This window comes from Eretmochelys imbricata, chromosome 6 (assembly GCF_965152235.1).
Source record: "Eretmochelys imbricata isolate rEreImb1 chromosome 6, rEreImb1.hap1, whole genome shotgun sequence".
In the NCBI taxonomy this organism is placed as follows: Eukaryota; Metazoa; Chordata; order Testudines; family Cheloniidae; genus Eretmochelys; species Eretmochelys imbricata.
The window spans coordinates 12,106,587-12,126,202 of NC_135577.1; the positions used below are offsets into that span (position 1 = coordinate 12,106,587).

Below are 19,616 nucleotides of genomic sequence, written 5' to 3' on the forward strand. Positions count from 1 at the left end.
GAGGGTGTATATTTTTAAGGGTGAGAGCAGTTAAGCACTGGAATGATTTACCAAGAAGCCGTGGTGGATTCTCTGTCACTGGCAATGTTTAACTCGGGATGGGATGTTTGACTAACAGCTCTGCTCTAGCAATGATTTGGGGGAAGTTCTAAGATCACAATGGTCTCTTCTGGCCTGGGACTCCAGGAACCAGTGAAAAACACAGCGTGAGAGCCACGGTACTATCTCCAGTACACTGCTGATTCTCCTAATAGCAGGGCTAACACGGATTTTATTCGGATGATCGGGAGTTCAGATAATCAAGAGTTCAGGAGCCATTCAGCAGCAGGATGGTCTCCCCCACGGCCGAGGGCTCCTCTTCCTTGCAATCCTGGCTGGTCTCTGCTCCATTATCCAAGTCCTCTCCTTGTCCCCCACCAGGAGCTACATGCAGCAGAGGGCATGCCATGTAACTCATCTCATGTAACTCATACCAGGGGGCTAGGAAGGGCTTCAGATAATGCAGAGGTTCAGCTAATAGAGTTTGGCTCCATGGGAGTATACTGTATCTGCTTCTATGCTCCCACCCCTGTCGTGTGTTTCACTGGGTCAGCCCTGTAACAGGGACAGGGGGCTGTGAGCAGCTACAAATGGAGCCGCCTGGAGGCCGGTGCCCTGGTCACTTAGATCACCCAGGACACCAGGTGTGGTGAGAGTAGGAGGGAGTTGGGTGGCTTGATTGGCTGTAGCAGGGTAGAAGATCACTTAGAACTGTAGGGAGCCTGATGAGCTAAGGACGTAATTAACTCACCAGCTGGAGGACCCAGGGAAGAAAGCCAGCCCATATGAAAGGCTGACCCAGGGAATACCAACGTGCATGGCAAATGGGGAAGGAAGGGAAAGGGGAAGTGGGGGCGGCAGGGGCCATGCAACGGTAGACAGTTTCTCTCTTTTGCATGGTTTCACTGTTTGCACTTGTTCATGCACCTTTTCTTTTGGCAAGGTTGTGTTGTTACTGGTGGTTTGGTGTGGTAATGGCAGTGGGCCCACCTGGCAAGGGGTTTATAGACATCTCCAACAGGACTTCACAGCTCCAAAAGCACATTCAACAATCATTCTGCACCGGCTGAGAGTGTAATCTGCCAGGGCCTCTGATATCAGGATTCATAAGGCAAAACGGGATATACTGGGTCCCCCAGAATAACGGCGGGGCCAGTAATTCCATTTAAAACAAAGTCCATTGGTGGGAACAGTGTCCCAGCCTATCTCTGAATATAGATTGCCGCTCAGTGAAAAATCTCGGCATCATGAACTTTTCCAATGCACGTTTCAGAGTAGCAGCTGTGTTAGTCTGTATCTGCAAAAAGAAGAGGAGGACTTGTGGCACCTTACAGACTAACCAATTTATTTGAGCATAAGCTTTCGTGAGCTACAGCTCATTTCATCGGATGCATACCGTGGAAAATACAGTGGGGAGATTTTATATACACAGAGAACATGAAACAATGGGTGTTACCATACACACTGTAATGAGAGTGATCAGGTAAGGTGAGCTATTACCAGCAGGAGAGAAAAAAAACACCTTTTGTAGTGATAATCAATGTGGGCTACTTCCAGCAGTTGACAAGAACGTCTGAGGAACGGTGTGTGTGTGTGTGTGGGGGGGGGGAATAAACATGGGGAAATGGTTTTACTTTGTGTAATGACACATCCACTCCCAGTCTCTATTCAAGCCTAAGTTAATGGTGTCCAGTTTGCAAATTAATTCCAATTCAGCAGTCTCTCATTGGAGTCTGTTTCTGAAGTTTTTTTGTTGAAGAATTGCAACTTTTAGGTCTGTAATCGAGTGACCAGAGAGATTGAAGTGTTCTCCGACTGGTTTTTGAATGTTATAATTCCTGACGTCTGATTTGTGTCCATTTATTCTTTTATGTAGAGACTGTCCGGTTTGGCCAATGTACGTGGCAGAGGGGCATTGCTGGCCCATGATGGCATATATCACATTGGTAGATGTGCAGGTGAATGAGCCTCTGATAGTGTGGCTGATGTGATTAGGCCCTGTAATGGTGTCCCCTGAATAGATATGTGGGCACAATTGGCAACGGGCTTTGTTGCAAGGATAGGTTCCTGGGTTAGTGGTTCTGTTGTGCGGTATGTGGTTGCTGGTGAGTTGGGGGGCTGCCTGTAGGCAAGGACTGGGCTGTCTCCCAAGATTTGTGAGAGTGTTGGGTCATCCTTCAGGATAGGTTGTAGATCCTTAATAATGCGTTGGAGGGGTTTTAGTTGGGGGCTGAAGGTGACGGCTAGTGGCCTTCTGTTATTTTCTTTGTTAGGCCTGTCCTGTAGTAGGTGACTTCTGGGAACTCTTCTGGCTCTATCAATCTGTTTCTTCACTTCCGCAGGTGGGTATTGTAGTTGTAAGAATGCTTGATAGAGATCTTGTAGGTGTTTGTCTCTCTATATGAGGGGTTGGAGCAAATGCGGTTGTAGCGTAGAGCTTGGCTGTAGACAATGGATTGTGTGGTGTGATCTGGATGAAAGATGGAGGCATGTAGGTAACTATAACGGTCAGTAGGTTTCCGGTATAGGGTGGTGTTTATGTGACCATCACTTATTAGCACTGTAGTGTCTGGGAAGTGGATCTCTTGTGTGGACTGGTCCAGGCTGAGGTTGATGGTGGGATGGAAATTGTAGACATCATGGTGGAATTCCTCAAGGGCTTCTTTTCCATGAGTCCAGATGATGAAGATGTCATCAATGTAGTGTAAGTGGAGTAGGGGCACTAGGGGACGAGAGCTGAGGAAGTGTTGTTCTAAGTCAGCCATAAAAATGTTGGCATACTGTGGGGCCGTGCGGGTACCCATAGCAGTGCCGCTGATCTGAAGGTATACATTGTCCCCAAATGTGAAATAGTTATGGGTGAGGACAAAATCACAAAGTTCAGCCACCAGGTTTCTAGTGCAGCCCACGCTGACATTCATGAATTCCCTCTGTGGTTCATGAGTGCCAGCATAGAATCATAGAAGATTAGAGTTGGAAGAGACCAACCCTAAGGAGTTGGGGTCATCTAGTCCAACCCCCTGCTCAATGCAGGACCAACCCCAGCTTAATCATCCTGGGCCTTAAAAACCTCTAAGGATGGAGATTCCACCACCTCCCTAGGGAACCCATTCCAGTGCTTCACCACCCTCCTAGTGAAATAGTGTTTCCTAATGTCCAACCTAGACCTCCCCCACTGCAACTTGAGACCATTGCTCCTTGTTCTGCCATCTGCCACCACCGAGAACAGCCGAGTTCCATTCTCTTTGGAACCCCCCTTCAGGTAACTGTAGACTGCTATCAAATCCCCCCTCACTCTTCTCTTCTGCAGACTAAATAAGACAAGTTCCTCAGCCTCTCCTTGTAAGTCATTTGCCCATGCTGATCATTGGGGCGCATGGGACCCCAGTAACAAATGAGTGTTGTGAGAATGTGCAATTAATCAACGCAACGCTGAGCTGATGCGGCAACTCATGGTGTTGGACTCCATCAGGTGGTCGAGGGATATCTATCTAGAACACATCATGGGACATCAGCAATACCAGGAGAGATGAACTGGAGCCCCCATGGGAAGCAAAGTTGGGAAAGTATTGGACATATTTCCCTAATGGATTGTATTTTCTAAGGGATAGCTGCAGGAATCAATTAATTTAGAACAAGACTTAACTCAAGCCTACAACCTTTGAATCACTGTGCTGCCCTAGAAGGCCAACATGCTATCCAGTCTGCCACAGAGCCACCTAGAACATGCTGCTTTAACCCTTCACTTAGGGAAAATACACATCCCCAGGCATTAACTGAGTAATTCCAGGGCTTCTTTGACATTAGAGGGACTCAGGCCATAGCTTGGCTGTCAGCATGGATAGGAGAGGGAAAATGGGATAGGATGGGTCCCTCACAGAGAGCAAGGGAATCCAGAAGCTGGGCTGTGAATGGGCTACAGGGGTTAGTGGTGTTAAATGTCCACGGTGGGGCAGGTGGAAGGGGCTGACAGGAGACAAGGTGGGATTTGCAGCGGCTGGTTTCATCTTTCATCCAAGTAACTCAAATCTCAGCTTTCCCAGCCAGCACCTGGAATTCACTGCCGGGAGCTAGTCTGAGGGAAGAGATAGAGAAAAGCTAAGCCAGACCCAGTGAGTCAATGAGGGGCCGAAGTTAATCACTTACCTCTGTGCTGTTCAGATGAAGACTGAAAATGAGGTGGATCATTGGCTAATCTATTACATTAAGAACTGGGGAACAGGAAAATGGTTTCAATGAATCATTCCAAAGATTCGCTCAGGGGACTGGCAGGCACAGACAGTCCTGCATCCATGGGTATATCTACGCTGCAATTAAAAACTCACAGCTGGCCTAAGGGGCTGTTTACTTGCTGTGTAGGCTCAGGCTGAAGCCCAAACTCTGGGACCCTCCCACCTTGCTGGGTCCTAGATCCTGGGCTCTAGCCCAAGCCTGAAGGACTATGTACAGTAATTAAACAGCCCCTTAGCCCCTGGCTCAGGACAGCTGTGGGTCTTTATTTGCAGGATATGGTCAAATAGAGGCTACACTGGACTTTGAAAGGGAGAAAAGAACATTACTACCAGAAGTGGGGTTCGAACCCACGCAGACACATGTCCATTGGATCTTAAGTCCAACGCCTTAACCACTCGGCCATTCTGGTGAATACATAACAAAATTTCCATTGCACTATAGAGATTATTACTAAAGCCTGACCACACCACATTCAAGACATTGCCATTATCCAGCAGCCCTTGGGATTAACTGGGTAATTACATGGCTTTTGAAGTTCAAGGAACTCAAGCCCTAGCTTGTCTATCAGCACAAATAGGACATGAAAGGTGTGAGGGGATGGGTCCCGCACAAAGAGCATGGGCGGGGGGGCGAGGGGCAGGAGCTGGCCTAAAAATGGGCTACATTAATGGTGAGTTGCATTAAAACTGTACTGTGAGGCAGGTGGAGGGAGCTGATTGGTCCCAGCCTATAGGGGGTGGGGCGAATGTGCTATTAAATAGGCAGCAGGTTTAAAACAAACAAAGGGAAGTGCTCACACAACACAGTCAAACCTGTGGAACTCGTTGCCAGGGGATGTTGTAATGGCCAAAAGTATAACTGGGTTCAAAAAAGAACTAGATAAGTTCATGGAGGATAGGTCTGTCAATAGCTATTAGCCAGGATGGTCAGGGATGTGACCTCATGCTCTGGGTGTCCCTAAGCCTCTGGCTGCCAACTGTTGGGACTGGATGACAGATCACTTTGATTATTTCCCTGTTCTGTTCATTCTGTTTGAAGCACCTGGCATTAGCCACTGTCAGAAGACAGGCTACTGGGCTAGGCAGACCATTGTGGTCTGGCCTGGTATGGCCATTCTGATGTTTTTAAAGTCTGCTCTATGGACCTAGCAGTCATTCCAGTCTGCTAGCTCAGCCTAGCCAATGGTGCTTCCAGGCTGAAGTCTGGGCTATGTTCAGATTTTGTACTGGCATAACTATTTCAATGAGGGGTGTTGATTCCTTTCATGAAATAATTACACCAGTACAACCCTTAGTCCCTCTAAGCTAGTCTCAATCAAGTGTGAAATTTACAGATTTTAAGACTGGACAGGGCCATTAAATCAACATTACTAGATTGATATCCACAGGGCAGAAAAACTGACTCACTCAGCTCTGTATTGAAGCCAATTACTTGTGTTTGACTAATGCTGATCTTAGAAGGGCATCCAGGTGGGATGGGAAGACATCAAGGAGATATAGGAAGCACTGACCTGCAGGTCTCCTAGCTCCTCTCCCTCTACCAAGGCTCATGCTGCTGGCTCTCCCACTCATCAAATTTACCTCTAGGTAGACCGACCTCTTCTGCAGTGGGGCCTATTCCTGATCCTGAGGGGACAGTACCTTGCAGACTGTCTCTGCTCTAGTTTTGGAGGGTCCCCAGTCAGGATCGGGATGAGGTGAAAGCAGCACAGGGGAAGGAGGGGAAGGGAGTTCTCTCCTGGACCAACATTCACACCCACTTTTCCTCAGCGGGAGATGAAAGAACCACATGGAAATAGGAATTGCCATAGATCAGAACAAGCATGGAGGTGTGGGGCTTCCCAGCCTGGCCTAGAGCTGGAGGAAACCAACTCGGGGCAGAAGTCTTCTTGACCTGCTGCTCACAAACCGGGAAGAATTAGTAGGGGAAGCAAAAGTGGATGGGAACCTGAGAGGCAGTGACCATGAAATGGTCGAGTTCAGGATCCTGACACGGGGAAGAAAGGAGAGCAGCAGAATACGGACCCTGGACTTCAGAAAAGCAGACGTTGATTCCCTCAGGGAACTGATGGGCAGGATCCCCTGGGAGAATAACGTGAGGGGGAAAGGAGTCCAGGAGACTTGGCTGTATTTTAAAGAATCCTTATTGAGGTTACTGGGACCTCATCCCGATGTGCAGAAAGAATAGTAAATATGGCAGGCGACCAGCTTGGCTTAACAGTGAAATCCTTGCTGATCTTAAACACAAAAAAGAAGCTTATAAGAAGTGGAAGATTGGACAAATGACCAGGGAAGAGTATAAAAATATTGCTCGGGCATGCAGGAGTGAAATCACACCTGGAGTGAAATCACACCTGGAGTTGCAGCTAGCAAGAGATGTTTAGCAACAAGAAGAAAGTCAAGGAAAGTGTGGGCCCCTTACTGAATGAGGGAGGCAACCTAGTGACAGAAGATGTGGAAAAAGCTAATGTACTCAATGCTTTTTTTGCCTCTGTCTTCATGAACAAGGTCAGCTCCCAGACTACTGCACTGGGCAGCACAGCATGGGGAGGAGGTGACCAGCCATCTGTGGAGAAAGAAGTGTTTCGGGACTATTTAGAAAAGCTGGACGAGCACAAGTCCATGGGTCTGGATGCGCTGCGTCCGAAAGTGCTAAAGGAGTTGGCGGATGTGATTGCAGAGCCATTGGCCATTATCTTTGAAAACTTATGGTGATCGGCGGAGGTCCCGGACAACTGGAAAAAGGCTAATGTAGTACCCATCTTTAAAAAAGGGAAGAAGGAGGATCCTGGGAACTACAGGCCAGTCAGCCTCACCTCAGTCCCTGGAAAAATCATGGAGCAGGTACTCCAGGAATCAATTCTGAAGCACTTAGAGGAGAGGAAAGTGATCAGGAACAGTCAGCATGGATTCACCAAGGGCAAGTCATGCCTGACTAATCTAATTGCCTTCTATGACAAGATAACTGGCTCTGTGGATGAGAGAAAAGCGGTGGACGTGTTGTTCCTTGACTTTAGCAAAGCTTTTGACACGGTCTCCCACAGTATTCTTGTCAGCAAGTTAAAGAAGTATGGGCTGGATGAATGGACTATAAGGTGGATAGAAACCTGGCTAGACTGTCAGGCTCAACGGGTAGTGATTAATGGCTCCATGTCTAGTTGGCAGCCGGTATCAAGTGGAGTGCCCCAAGGGTCGGTCCTGGGGCCGGTTTTGTTCAATATCTTCATAAATGATCTGGAGGATGGTGTGGATTGCACCCTCAGCAAGTTTGCTGATGACACTAAACCGGGAGTAGAGGTAGATATGCTGGAGGGTAGGATAGGATACAGTGGGCCCTAGACAAATTAGAGGATTGGACCAAAAGAAATCTGATGAGGTTCAACAAGGCCAAGTGCATAGTCCTGCACTTAGGACGGAAGAATCCCATGCACCGCTACAGACTAGGGACCGAATGGCTAGGCAGCAGTTCTGCAGAAAAGGACCTAGGGGTTACATTAGATGAGAAGTTGGATATGAGTCAACAGTGTGCCCTTGTTGCCAAGAAGGCCAATGGCATTTTGGGCTGTATAAGTAGGGGCATTGCCAGCAGATCGAGGAACGTGATCATTCCCCTCTATTCGACATTGGTGAGGCCTCATCTGGAGTACTGTGTTCAGTTTTGGGCCCCACACTACAAGAAGGATGTGGAAAAATTGGAAAGAGTCCAGCAGAGGGCAACAAAAATGATTAGGGGACTGGAACACATGACTTATGAGGAGAAGCTGAGGGAACTGGGATTGTTTAGTCTGCGGAAGAGAAGAATGAGGGGGGATTTGATAGCTGCTTTCAACTACCTGAAAGGGGGTTCCAAAGAGGATGGCTCTAGACTGTTCTCAGTGGTAGCTGATGACAGAACAAGGAGTAATGGTCTCAAGTGGCAGCGGGGGAGGTTTAGGTTGGATATTAGGAAAAACTTTTTTACTTGGAGTGTGGTGAAACACTGGAATGCGTTACCTAGGAAGTGGTGGAATCTTCTTCCTTAGATATTTTTAAGGTCAGGCTTGACAAAGCCCTGGCTGGGATGATTTAGTTGGGGATTGGTCCTGCTTTGAGCAGGGGGTTGGACTAAATGACCTCCTGAGGTCCCTTCCAACCCTGATATTCTGTGATTCTAAACCTAGGAAATAAATCTCACAAAAAGAAAAAAAAATCCTTGATTAAAAATAAGAGTGAAGGTTTTTTGTTTCACTTGTTTTTCAGAACATTTTTCATTTTTCAACTCAAAATTTCATGTCAGTGGGAACCCCCAGGCACTTTCTCTTATTTTTCATTCCCTGCCTCAAAAAAAGGGGGATGTGGAGGGTTAAACCCTCTCATCCATACCCTCTTTTTTCACATTTTTCGGGTGAAAAGTTGTTGTTGGGTTTTTAAAAGGGTGCAAGAGGGGAGTTTCCCCTCCATTTCCAAACAAAAAATGTCCAACATTTTTGTTAAACATTCTAATTTCAGAAGTTCACAGGAAGAGGAAAGATGTTGATGACACAGTGTTGGTAGAAATGGGTCGAGCTGGGTATAATTTGAAAGCCCTTTCTCCTGCAAACACAATGGTACCAAAGATGACAAACCTAGAACAATTATAGAATCACAGGACTGGAAGGGACCTCGAGAGGTCATCTAGTCCAGTCCCCTGCACTCAAGGCAGGACTAAGTATTATCGACCATCCCTGACAGATGTTTGTCCAACCTGCTCTTAAAAATCCCCAATGATGGAGATAACACAAACTCCCGAGGCAATTTATTCCAGAGCTTAACCACTTTGACAATGAGGAAGTTTTTCCTAATGTCAGACCTAAACCTCCCTTGCTGCAATTTAAGCCCATTGCTTCTTGTCCTATCCTCAGAGGTTAAGAAGAACAATTTTTCTCCCTCCTCCTTGTAACAACCTTTTATGTATTTGAAAACTGTTATGTCCCTTCTCAGTCTTCTCTTCTCCAGACTAAACAAACCTAATTTTTTCAATCTTCCCTCATAGGTCATGTTTTCTAGACCTTTAATCATTTCTGTTGCTCTTCTCCGGACTTTCTCCAGTTTGTCCACATCTTTCCTGAAATGTGGCACCCAGAACTGGACACAATGCTCCAGTTGAGGCCTAATCAGCGTGGAGTAAAGCGGAAGAATTATTTCTCGTGTCTTGCTTACAACATTCCTGCTCATATGTCCCAGAAAGATGTTTGCTTTTTTTGCAGCAGTGTTACACTGTTGACTCATATTTAGCTTGTGATCCACTGTGACCCCCAGATCCCTTTCCGCAGAACTCCTTCCTTATACAGATACGTATTTGAGAAAATGGTTAAAAATCAATTTTAAAAAAAAATGATACGTTAACACAGGCATGTCAACTATGCAGCCCTCAGAAAGTTAAAGGATGGCCCTTGACTGACAGTACTGCATTATTAGTTAATGCTGACACCTAATTAATTTTTTTTATATTACAGATGACTATAAATGGAAGGAAGGCTTCAAGTTGATTGCCATCATTGGCAAAAAAGAAGCAGTTCAGTGGTATTAATTATACGCTTTGTTTATTATGCCAGAAGGGTTGTGATGTCAGCATCCAGCCAGAAATTACCAGAGCCCACCAGCAAGCAGTATGAACAGAGTTACATAACATAATTAATTACAATCCCAAAGTAATTTATTACATAAATCCTTGATTTTACTTTGGTCTTGATGATTTTTACGCATTAGTGGGGAGACAGAGTATCACCTAGTAGCTGAATCTTTGGGGACTACCACCATGGAGGACCTAGTCAAACACAATGCTTGGTGGCACCTACCATGCTTTAAGAAGTGCACCCAGAAACTGAATTTGGCAAGGCTGGACAAGAAGTACATCAAGCATCAGGAAAAAGTTGAAGATGCTGGGACAAGTGTCAGCTGTGGCTATGATTCACCTTATACTAGGTTCCAAGGCAGGTGTTGCAAGAACACCTGCTTCTTTCATAGTAAGCTGGAAGCCCGAAGGCATCTGTTAAGCACAGTTTCACTAGTGAGCCATGTGAGAAACTGTATGAAGCAACCACTCTTAGGAAACAAAAGGGAGAGATGAGAGAATCCTCAACCTCACAGCTTCCCCCCTGGAGCTGTTAAAGAGCCATGGAAACCAGCAGTAGGTAAAGCTATGCTCTGGGGATCAAAGCTCACTTTAGCAACAGGTAATATATGGGAATCACCAGAATGGCCGAGTGGTTAAGGCGTTGGACTTAAGATCCAATGGACATGTGTCTGCGTGGGTTCGAACCCCACTTCTGGTAAAAAACATTTTCTTGCCTCTCAAGCACCCACTGTTTAACACCATAAATAAAACTATTTTCCTTCCCACAGTTTTTCATTTAGTGGATAAAAATGAATTCTCTTGATTTTCAATCATCAATCAACCAACACAAAAGTAAATTCCCAATTTAGTGCCTTCCTAACTCATTTAGTCTGGTTCAGCTTTTTCAATAGCACTCATTGTAACATATAATCCTTCTGGCAGATGTTGGCAGCAGGAAAAAGGGACAGGCTCAATTTTCTAGGGGTTCCTACCAAAAACTCCAGCAACATTGTCTCCACCTCCCCACCTAGAAATCTGGGAAACTATATATACCACCCTGGGAACACCCAATGGGCAACACTTCCCCATGAAGTTTAAAAGGGCAACAAGCCTTGTGGATAAGGGGGAAGCAGTAGATGTGGTATATCTTGACTTTAGTAAGGCTTTTGATGCTGTCTTGCATGACCTTCTCATAAACAAACTAGGGAAATACAACCTAAATGGAGCTACTACAAGGTGGGTGCATATCTGGTTGGAAAATTGTTCCCAGAGAGTAGTTATCAGTGGTTCACAGTCATGCTGGAAGGGCATAACAAGTGGGGTCCTGCAGGGATCAGTTCTGGGTCCGGTTCTGTTCAATATCTTCATCAATGATTTAGATAATGACATGGGGGTACACTTATAAAGTTTGTGGATGATACCAAGATGGGAGGGGTTGCAAGTGCTTTGGAGGATAGGATTAAAATTCAAAATGATCTGGACAAACTGGAGAAATGGTCTGAAGTAAATAGGATGAAATTCAATAAGGACAAATGCTAAGTACTCCACTTGGGAAGGAACAATCAGCTGCACACATACAAAATGGGAAATGACTGCTTAGGAAGGAGTACTGCAAAAAGGGATCTGGAGTCACAGTGGATCACAAGCTAAATATGAGTCAACAATGTAACGCTGTTGCAAAAAAAAGCAAACATAATTCTTGGATGTATTAACAGGAGTATTGTAAGCAAGACACAAGAAGTAATTCTTCCGCTCTACTCCGCACTGATTAGGCCTCAACTGGAACATTGTGTCCAGTTCTGGGTGCCACATTTCAAGAAAGATGTGGACAAACTGGAGAAAGTCCGGAGAAGAGCAACAGAAATGATTAAAGGTCTAGAAAACATGACCTATGAGGGAAGATTGAAAAAATTAGGTTTGTTTAGTCTGGAGAAGAGAAGACTGAGAGAGGACATGATAGCAGTTTTCAAGTACAGAAAAGGTTGTTACAAGGAGGAGGGAGAAAAATTGTTCTTCTTAACCTCTGAGGATAGGACAAGAAGCAATGGGCTTAAATTGCAGCAAGGGAGGTTTAGGTCTGACATTAGGAAAAACTTCCTCACTGTCAAAGTGGTTAAGCACTGGAATAAATTGCCTCGGGAGTTTGTGTTATCTCCATCATTGGGGATTTTTAAGAGCAAGTTGGACAAACATCTGTCAGGGATGGTCTAGATAATACTTAGTCCTGCCTTGAGTGCAGGGGACTGGACTAGATGACCTCTCAAGGTCCTTCCAGTTCTATGATTCTATGATGAACAAGCACTGAGTTCTGAGGTTTAAAACAAAGACCTTTACCGTGGGGAAAGGAAAAAACAGAATAAACTTGGGAAAGCCAGCAATTCATCAATTAATAATATTTATGAGCTAAGACTTCTTCCCAATCAAGGGTGTCTTAACAATAGTCCCAACCTCAGTCTTTCTCTTCCAGTTGTGAGTGGCTGATTCATTCTAGCTACCACATAAGAACGGCCATACTGGGTCAGACCCAGGGTCCTTCTAGCCCAGTATCCAGTCTTCTGATAGTGGCCAGTGCCAGATGCTTCAGAGGGAATGAACAGAACAGGGCAATTATTGAGTGACCTATCCCCTGTCATCCAGTCCCAGCCTCTGGCGGTCAGAGGTGTAGACATCTTGTCTAATAGCCATTGATGGATCTATCTCCTCCATGAACTTATTTAATTAATTCCCTCTTTCCTGGCTCGCTCACTCACAGTTTATTGTGCATGACGGGTGGAGTCCAAGAATTCTGACAGCTCTGTCTCCAGCCTCAAGGGAAATGTTGTATTGGCTGCTCTACAGGCTCTACCACCTCAGGTGATTAGAGCTGTGATTGTTGGATGGAGAAACCATAGCTGAGTCCTTCAGGAAGGCTGCTGTTTACTGCAGCTTCTGCTCAATCCACAGCCTCAAATCTGCCCCAATTTAGCTCCATTTACTTCCTCAAAGCTGTTTTAACTCAGTGCTATATAGTGCCTCAAAACCACATCAACTCAGCTCTACAGAGTACCTCAAGCCCAATCACCTACTTGAAACTACCTGTGTGCTGGCTCTCCAGAGAAGAATAAGTGGCATAAAGAACTCATAACAGATTTATTTTTTTCTCACAAACACACTCTGGCAACAGATTAAAAAACCTGTCTCATTTCAAAGCCATCTCCAGGCTCGACTGTTCCAGAACTTTTTGCAGTCATGGTGACCCCACTCAGCTGTTCCAGAACTTATTTCAGTCATGGTGACCCCTCACCCCAGCACATTTATTGCAGTTTTCTTGTCCTTTCATTGCCCAACAGGGTCAGTGTCATTTTATTGCCCCCAAACTCAAAACTTAACTATATTTTAACCAAATGCTCCAAACAGTCACAGAACTGAAATGCAAATGAGACATGGAACACCCAGTCATTTCCCCATGCTCAAGAGATGGCAGCAGAGAATTCGGTCCCTCATGGAGCCCCTGCCCATCTGGAATTCCTATGCAGATCTGGGCTGTTCTTCTCCTTGTTCACCAACAGGAGTCAGTAGTGAGTGTCCCATTCTGTAGAGCTTCAGGTCATGGGGCTTACAAGAGAACACTGAACTCTTGGGGTTGGCAGTAGTGAGTGCTCAGCAATAGAAGACTGTACACACGTGTATCTATGGGTGCAGAGAAACTGCATGAGATTCTGCTGTATTGCCTGGAGAATAGTGGGCACTTTGCAATTATAGACAGTATCTTTTTAAGCCACAGCAATATCCTGTTATGCATAGATCAATCTGAAACAATGTTATTAGCAAAGAGAAATGTAATGTTTGGGTCACCAACAGAAACTTGTAAACTTGTGTTATTTTTCTATAAAATTAAAATACTCCCCAGTGATATGCTAGGGCGTGTTAATGCTTAATGTTTTTGTATGATCTCAAGCCACTATAATTGCTTTAGTTTTTAGGATACCTAAGGCAATAGGAATATAAGTTTTCAGTTTACAATGATGAAAACCTAGCAGGTGGTTTAATACCATACGCAGTCAGACTCAGAAAAACTTCAGTAGAGAAAATGCCCCACAGAAGAAGATCCCTGGGAATCTCCTTCTCTTCTTTGGTGTGTTGCTGTTTTCTAGGCTGAAGTGCATTGACCTACATTCCACAGTATGTACAGTGCAATCCAATAAACTGCACTGTGGGTAGCTTATTGGGTAGAGTCTCAGGCATTTAATTTGAGGATGCAGAGTCCAAGGCCTGGGTTTGTTCTCAAAAAGCAAGCCCTGGACACTTTAGAAACACAGCTGTTTCCATCCCCATCCATCCTGAGCAATACCTGCAGCCCTCCAACTGCAAGGAAAAGAGGCTGCCAAGTTTCAAATGTTCACAGATGATTTAATACTCTCCAAGCAGGTTTCAATCAAGTGAAGTCCATAGATTTAGAGTTCAAGGCCAGAAGGTACCATTAGATCAGATTCTAGGCTGACCTCTTATATAATACAGGGCAGAGTATGTCACTCAGTTACCTCTGTGTTGAGCCCACTAACTTATGTTTGGCTAAAGCATCTTCCAGACAGACTCCAGACTGGATTTGAAGACATCAAGACATAAATGAAGTATTGACCTTTAGGTCTCCCAGCTCCCCTCCCTCTCACAAGTGTCATGGTGCTATCTTTGGGAGGAGGGATCGATCAGTGGTTTGAGCATTGGCCTGCTAAACCCAGGGTTGTGAGTTCAATCCTTGAGGGGACCATTTAGGGATCTGGGGCAAAAATTGGGGATTGGTCCTGCTTTGAGCAGGGGGTTGGACTAGATGGCCTCCTGCGGTCCCTTCCAACTCTAATATTCTATGATTCCCTCTTGTACCATGTTGCCCTCTGAAGTGGTCTGTTCAGAGAGACCATAAGCTTATAGAAACTTTTTAATGTTAAGAATAACTGAAGTGTACCTAAGAATAACTGGAATATACTTCCTATACTGAGCTCCTGAAGGCTTCTTCGGGGGTCATCTTTTATTTTCTACTGGGGGAGAACAGATAGTATTAGGGAGAGCAAAAGTCTATGTTCCGCTAGGGTGACTAGATAGCAAGTGTGAAAAATCGGGACGGGGTGGGAGGTAATAAGTGCCTATATAAGAAAAAGCCCCAAATATCGGAACTGTCCCTATAAAATTGGGACATCTGGTCACCCTAATGTTCTGCAGTCTTAGAAAGTCATCAAACATTACATGTTAAACATGGCAAAAGAAATAACAGTATTTCTTTTATATTGTTGCACAGATAGGGGTTTCATAGATATCTTTGGCGTCTCAATAAATATATGCTTTATTAGTTGCTACTTACACTCTTCAAGTCTTAAAACACAAGTACACTTCCATAAGTACACAATAAAACAAGGTTCACAATATAGCCACTGGGCTCTCACTTCACTTCGTTCTTATATCTCATTGATTGACTGGCGATACCCCATCCCTAAAATACCCACAAGGGCATGGCTTACAACATTCTAAGAGGTTTGAGGAAAATGTAGTTCTCAGAAAGTCTGGAAGGTTCCATGATATTCTACAAAGGTTCAGAACGTTCTAGGAGGTTAGTGAAAAATGAATCCACAAATGAAATATCTGAAACATTTTACTTCATACATTCTATTTTCTCTTTTGTTGCTAACTTGTTAACACCAAAAACAGCACTCCGAATGCAGGTGGTCACTTGGGTTGCCTGCCCCTAAATCCAGTCCTGGAGGCAATGGTCACGCCCTGTGATTCAGCAAAACACGTAATGGCATGTGATATAGACATGTGACCTTGGACTGTATCTTTGTCAGTAACTTTCCATATAGAGGGGCTGCGGGCTTTGTTTGGGACACTAAATTTCCATGCAAATGGCAGAGGATATAAAAGACTCCTGAGACATCCCCATTTTGCGTCATTCCTGCTTCAATTTTCTGGACTGTGGATTTACAAATAAAAGGAGTATTTTGAAAAATGGACTAAGGACCTTCCAATCTTTTGGAAGTTGTGACACATTCCCCAGAGTGCAGCCTGGGACTGTGGGACCACTGATCCCCCTGAACTCTCTCCAGCCTGGGCTGTCTCTCACAATGCCTTTCTAGTGAGCAGCAGCAAACCCCTCCAGGTGCTGTTATCACTCAGCACAACCGCAAGCGGAGACTCCACACCCAGCTAATTGCATGAATGCTCACAGATCCACTCATGAATCACACAGGGAAAGGCACCAGCAAAATACCCCCAGCTCCCAGCACTGCACCTCAGGAATATACCATCTTGCACTGCTCAAGGTGGGCAGTGCAAATTTATTAATTGGTTCACCACTTCATCAATGGAAAGTGGATATGCACCAGCCTTTGCAAAACCTGAGCAGATTTGCCACACACTTCATACAAACTCCCTGGCAAATATAACCAGTAAAGGAAGTTTATTGACTACAAAAGATAGATTTTAAGTGATTATAAGTGATAGGCAAAAAGTCAGAGTTAGTTACCAAAAGAAAAGAAAATACAACCACGCAGTCTAAACTCTTAACCCTATTAGACTGGGCAACATCTAGATTAAGCAATTTTTCTCACCCCACTGTATACTGCAGTCCATAGTATACAGATTTCACCCTTGAAATCTGGGCCAGTCCCCTTAGTTGGAGTCTTCAGAGTGTCCTATTGCTTGCAGCATAGTTGGGTGAAGGAGAAAGGCCAAGCATGGCCTCCTATGTTTGTTTTTATACCCTCAGTCCATGTGCTTGGAAAACACAAGTCCAGGCATGTCTGGTGGGTATTGCTGAGTCTCCAGGCAAGGTTGAGCAATCCCCCTAGTGTGGCCTCACGCAGGTGAGTCATTGAATTGTAGCTCCCTTGTTGGACAATTGCTGTTGATGGGTTTTTTCACACCCCACCTGGGCTTTGGTTACTTTCCTTGCTGTTGCCTCTGGAGAGCTAATATCTGGCTGATTCCTCAATTTACAGCATGTTGTAGTGACCACCATACAACACAATTCTCATAACTTCATATGCATTAATGATACACATATATGGATAGAGAAATGACTTTCAGCAGATCATAACCTTTCCCCTGATACCTTACAAGGCATGTTTTATATGTAAGATCACAATCATATATAAATGAGGAATATGCGGGTTACAGGGTGCTCCCCCAAGGTACAGAACGTCACAGAAGTTACCAGAGTAACTTTTGGAAACCAGCAGTCTACTCCATTAATGCTACAAACCTGATCTAAGGACTTTGCAATCATTTGTATGTATATGATCTTATAACAATTTATAACTCTATTCTTTTCTTCTATTAATAATTCTTTAGTTAGCTTACTGAGGATTGGCTGACAGCATGATATTTGGGTAAGATCTGAGATATATATTGATCTGGGGGTAAGTGCTTGATCCCTTGGGACTGGTAGAACCTCACATATGGTGAATTGGGTTTTCAGTACCTCTCACTATATTACACCTATTTGTCTGGCTGGGAGTCAGGGGCTGGAATGCCTAAAGGGGACTGTGTTTGGCTTCTTGTTAACCAGGGTGGTACTGCAGAAGTTCCTTTGTTACTGGTTTGGTGAATCTAATTATAGAATAAATCACCATTTTGGGGGACTGTCTGCCCTGTTTCTTGCAGTCTGCCCTGTGTGTGGCATTCTCAGTGTAGCCCATCCCAGGCACCTGGTCACAATGGGGAGAGAGCGAAAGCAGCCCCGGGGGAAAGGGAATTTCTGTTCTGTAACAACATTCACAGACACCTTTCCTCAGAAGGAGGTGAAAGAACCAAATGGGACATAGGAACCACAGGAATTGTCATATTGGATCAGACCAGATGTACATGGAGGTGGAGGCTGCTTAGCTTGGACTAGAGCGGGCTGAAATCTGGGAAGTCTTCTGACCATAAATAAAACAAACACAAATCCTAATTACCAAAAAAAAAAAAAAAGATTTTTTGTTTTCTTAGGAAAAATGTTTTCGCATTTTTCAACTCAAAATTTACTTTTGGAGAGTAACCCTACCACTTTATCTTGTTTTTATTCTTCTTCCCAAAAAGGAGGAGGGGAAGATTAACCCTCCTACTCCCCTTTCTCTCACATGTCACCAGTGGTCTAGGTTTACTTGGGCCTGTCTCAGCACAGCGCTGGAAGATGTTGGAGAGTCCTACATTTCTGGGCTTTCATAAGGAGCTGGTGGTTCTAGTGAGGTGCAAACTACAGCCCAGCTGTCTGTAAAGCAGGCACAATAGCCATCAGGCTACAGAACCAGCTGCCATTAGGTGCTTCTGTGGAACCTCATGAAAAGAAACCTGACTGGCTGGGTCTAGAGGAGAGAGGTGAGTCCCTCACAAAAAGGGGATTCACAAACAGGAATATTTCAGAGAGAAATACCCAAATTAACATCCACTTCCAACATTCCCTGTGGGTCAGCCTCTCTCACCATTCCCTAGCTGGGAGCCTCCTCTCCATGGCAGAGACGTGTAGTCAGTGACTGGGTATAACCCACTGTTAGCGTGCATCATACAGCCCCCTCTGTGCCTGATAAACAGGATGGGGTCCTGTTACAGCCCCACCTATAAAACCTGGCTCTCTAGCTCAAGCTGTAGCTGTGAAAAGCCCAGTGAGGGGTTGCCAAGTGTTTGAAATCAATGAGCATTTTTAAAATGGTGTTATTTTTTATTTTTTTGCCTTCTGTTTTCTGAGCCTTTTGGGCTCACTTTGGTCACATTTCCAAGCTTTTCTCTGCACCCGGGGGGCTGGCGACTTTCTGCTTCCGTATTTTTTTTAAAGTGATTCTCCCATAATCACAGGGCTTCAGGAGCTTGGGCTTTAAGGAAACCCCGAAGATCACAAGGCTTGAGAGAACACAGCAAGAGTTGTCAGCAATGACAATGTTTGGTGCCACTGACTATTTTCTCTTTATTTTTAAAAAGGAAATCAGCCCCAGACAGCTACCAAGAGCAGAACTTGAACAAGGGGCCCCTTAAGATCTTCATTCTAACACTTTTCTAACTCACCTGTTTCAATCAACTGAAAAATGCCTCAGAGGTACACCTGACTTCTACCTTTATATTTCTCCTTGATTACGGTCACACCATACTCATCAGCTGCAGATGCTGCCTCCACAACCCAGCAAGACCAAGACCATGTCTACACTATGGGCATTATATCGGTAGCTCTGCAAATGTAGCATAGAGTCTACCTACATCAACAGAAGGGGCTTTTCCATTGATGTAGGTAACCCACCTCCCTGAGCAGTGGTAGCTAGGTTGCTGGAAGAATTCCTCCACTGACGTGGCTGCATCTGACGTGGCTGCAATTTTTCACACCTCTGAACAACGTAGATAGATCGATCTAAATTTTAAATCTAGACCAGGGCAAAGAAGAAAATAAACAGCACAAAATAATCAGAGTGAGATCCATGATTTTTTTCATTTATGTCTCTTTGGAATTAAGAGAATTTCAGTCACTGATGTTCCAACAACAGCTTCATGAGAAATGCCCCTTTGCAAAATCCCCCATGAATCGGAGATGAGCTTTGAATTCCAGCTCGCATTACAATCTCTCACCCCTAAAGTCACATTCCTGAGCTAAACCGATGCTCTTTAAGGGCTTGTCTGGAAAAAAAGGATAGTACCCCAGGATAGCTATAGAGGTAGGGATGCAATTATATCAGTATAAAGGTGCCTTGTATCCAGTGCTTAATTTGTAATGAATGGGGTGCTGGGGCTCAAGCAGGTTTTTTTACATTCTTAACTGATACAGGAAGCCCAGAGGT

The 19,616-nt window shown here is 44.8% G+C and overlaps 2 non-coding genes across 2 annotated transcripts; one reads left to right on the forward strand and one right to left on the reverse strand.

Moving 5' to 3' along the window:
• Positions 1–4,598: 4,598 nt before the first annotated feature.
• Positions 4,599–4,681, reverse strand: TRNAL-UAA (transfer RNA leucine (anticodon UAA)). Its single transcript has one exon. It is a non-coding gene; the product is annotated as a tRNA-Leu (tRNA).
• A 5,800-nt stretch (positions 4,682–10,481) lies between these two features.
• Positions 10,482–10,564, forward strand: TRNAL-UAA (transfer RNA leucine (anticodon UAA)). Its single transcript has one exon. It is a non-coding gene; the product is annotated as a tRNA-Leu (tRNA).
• The last annotated feature ends 9,052 nt before the right edge of the window (positions 10,565–19,616 follow it).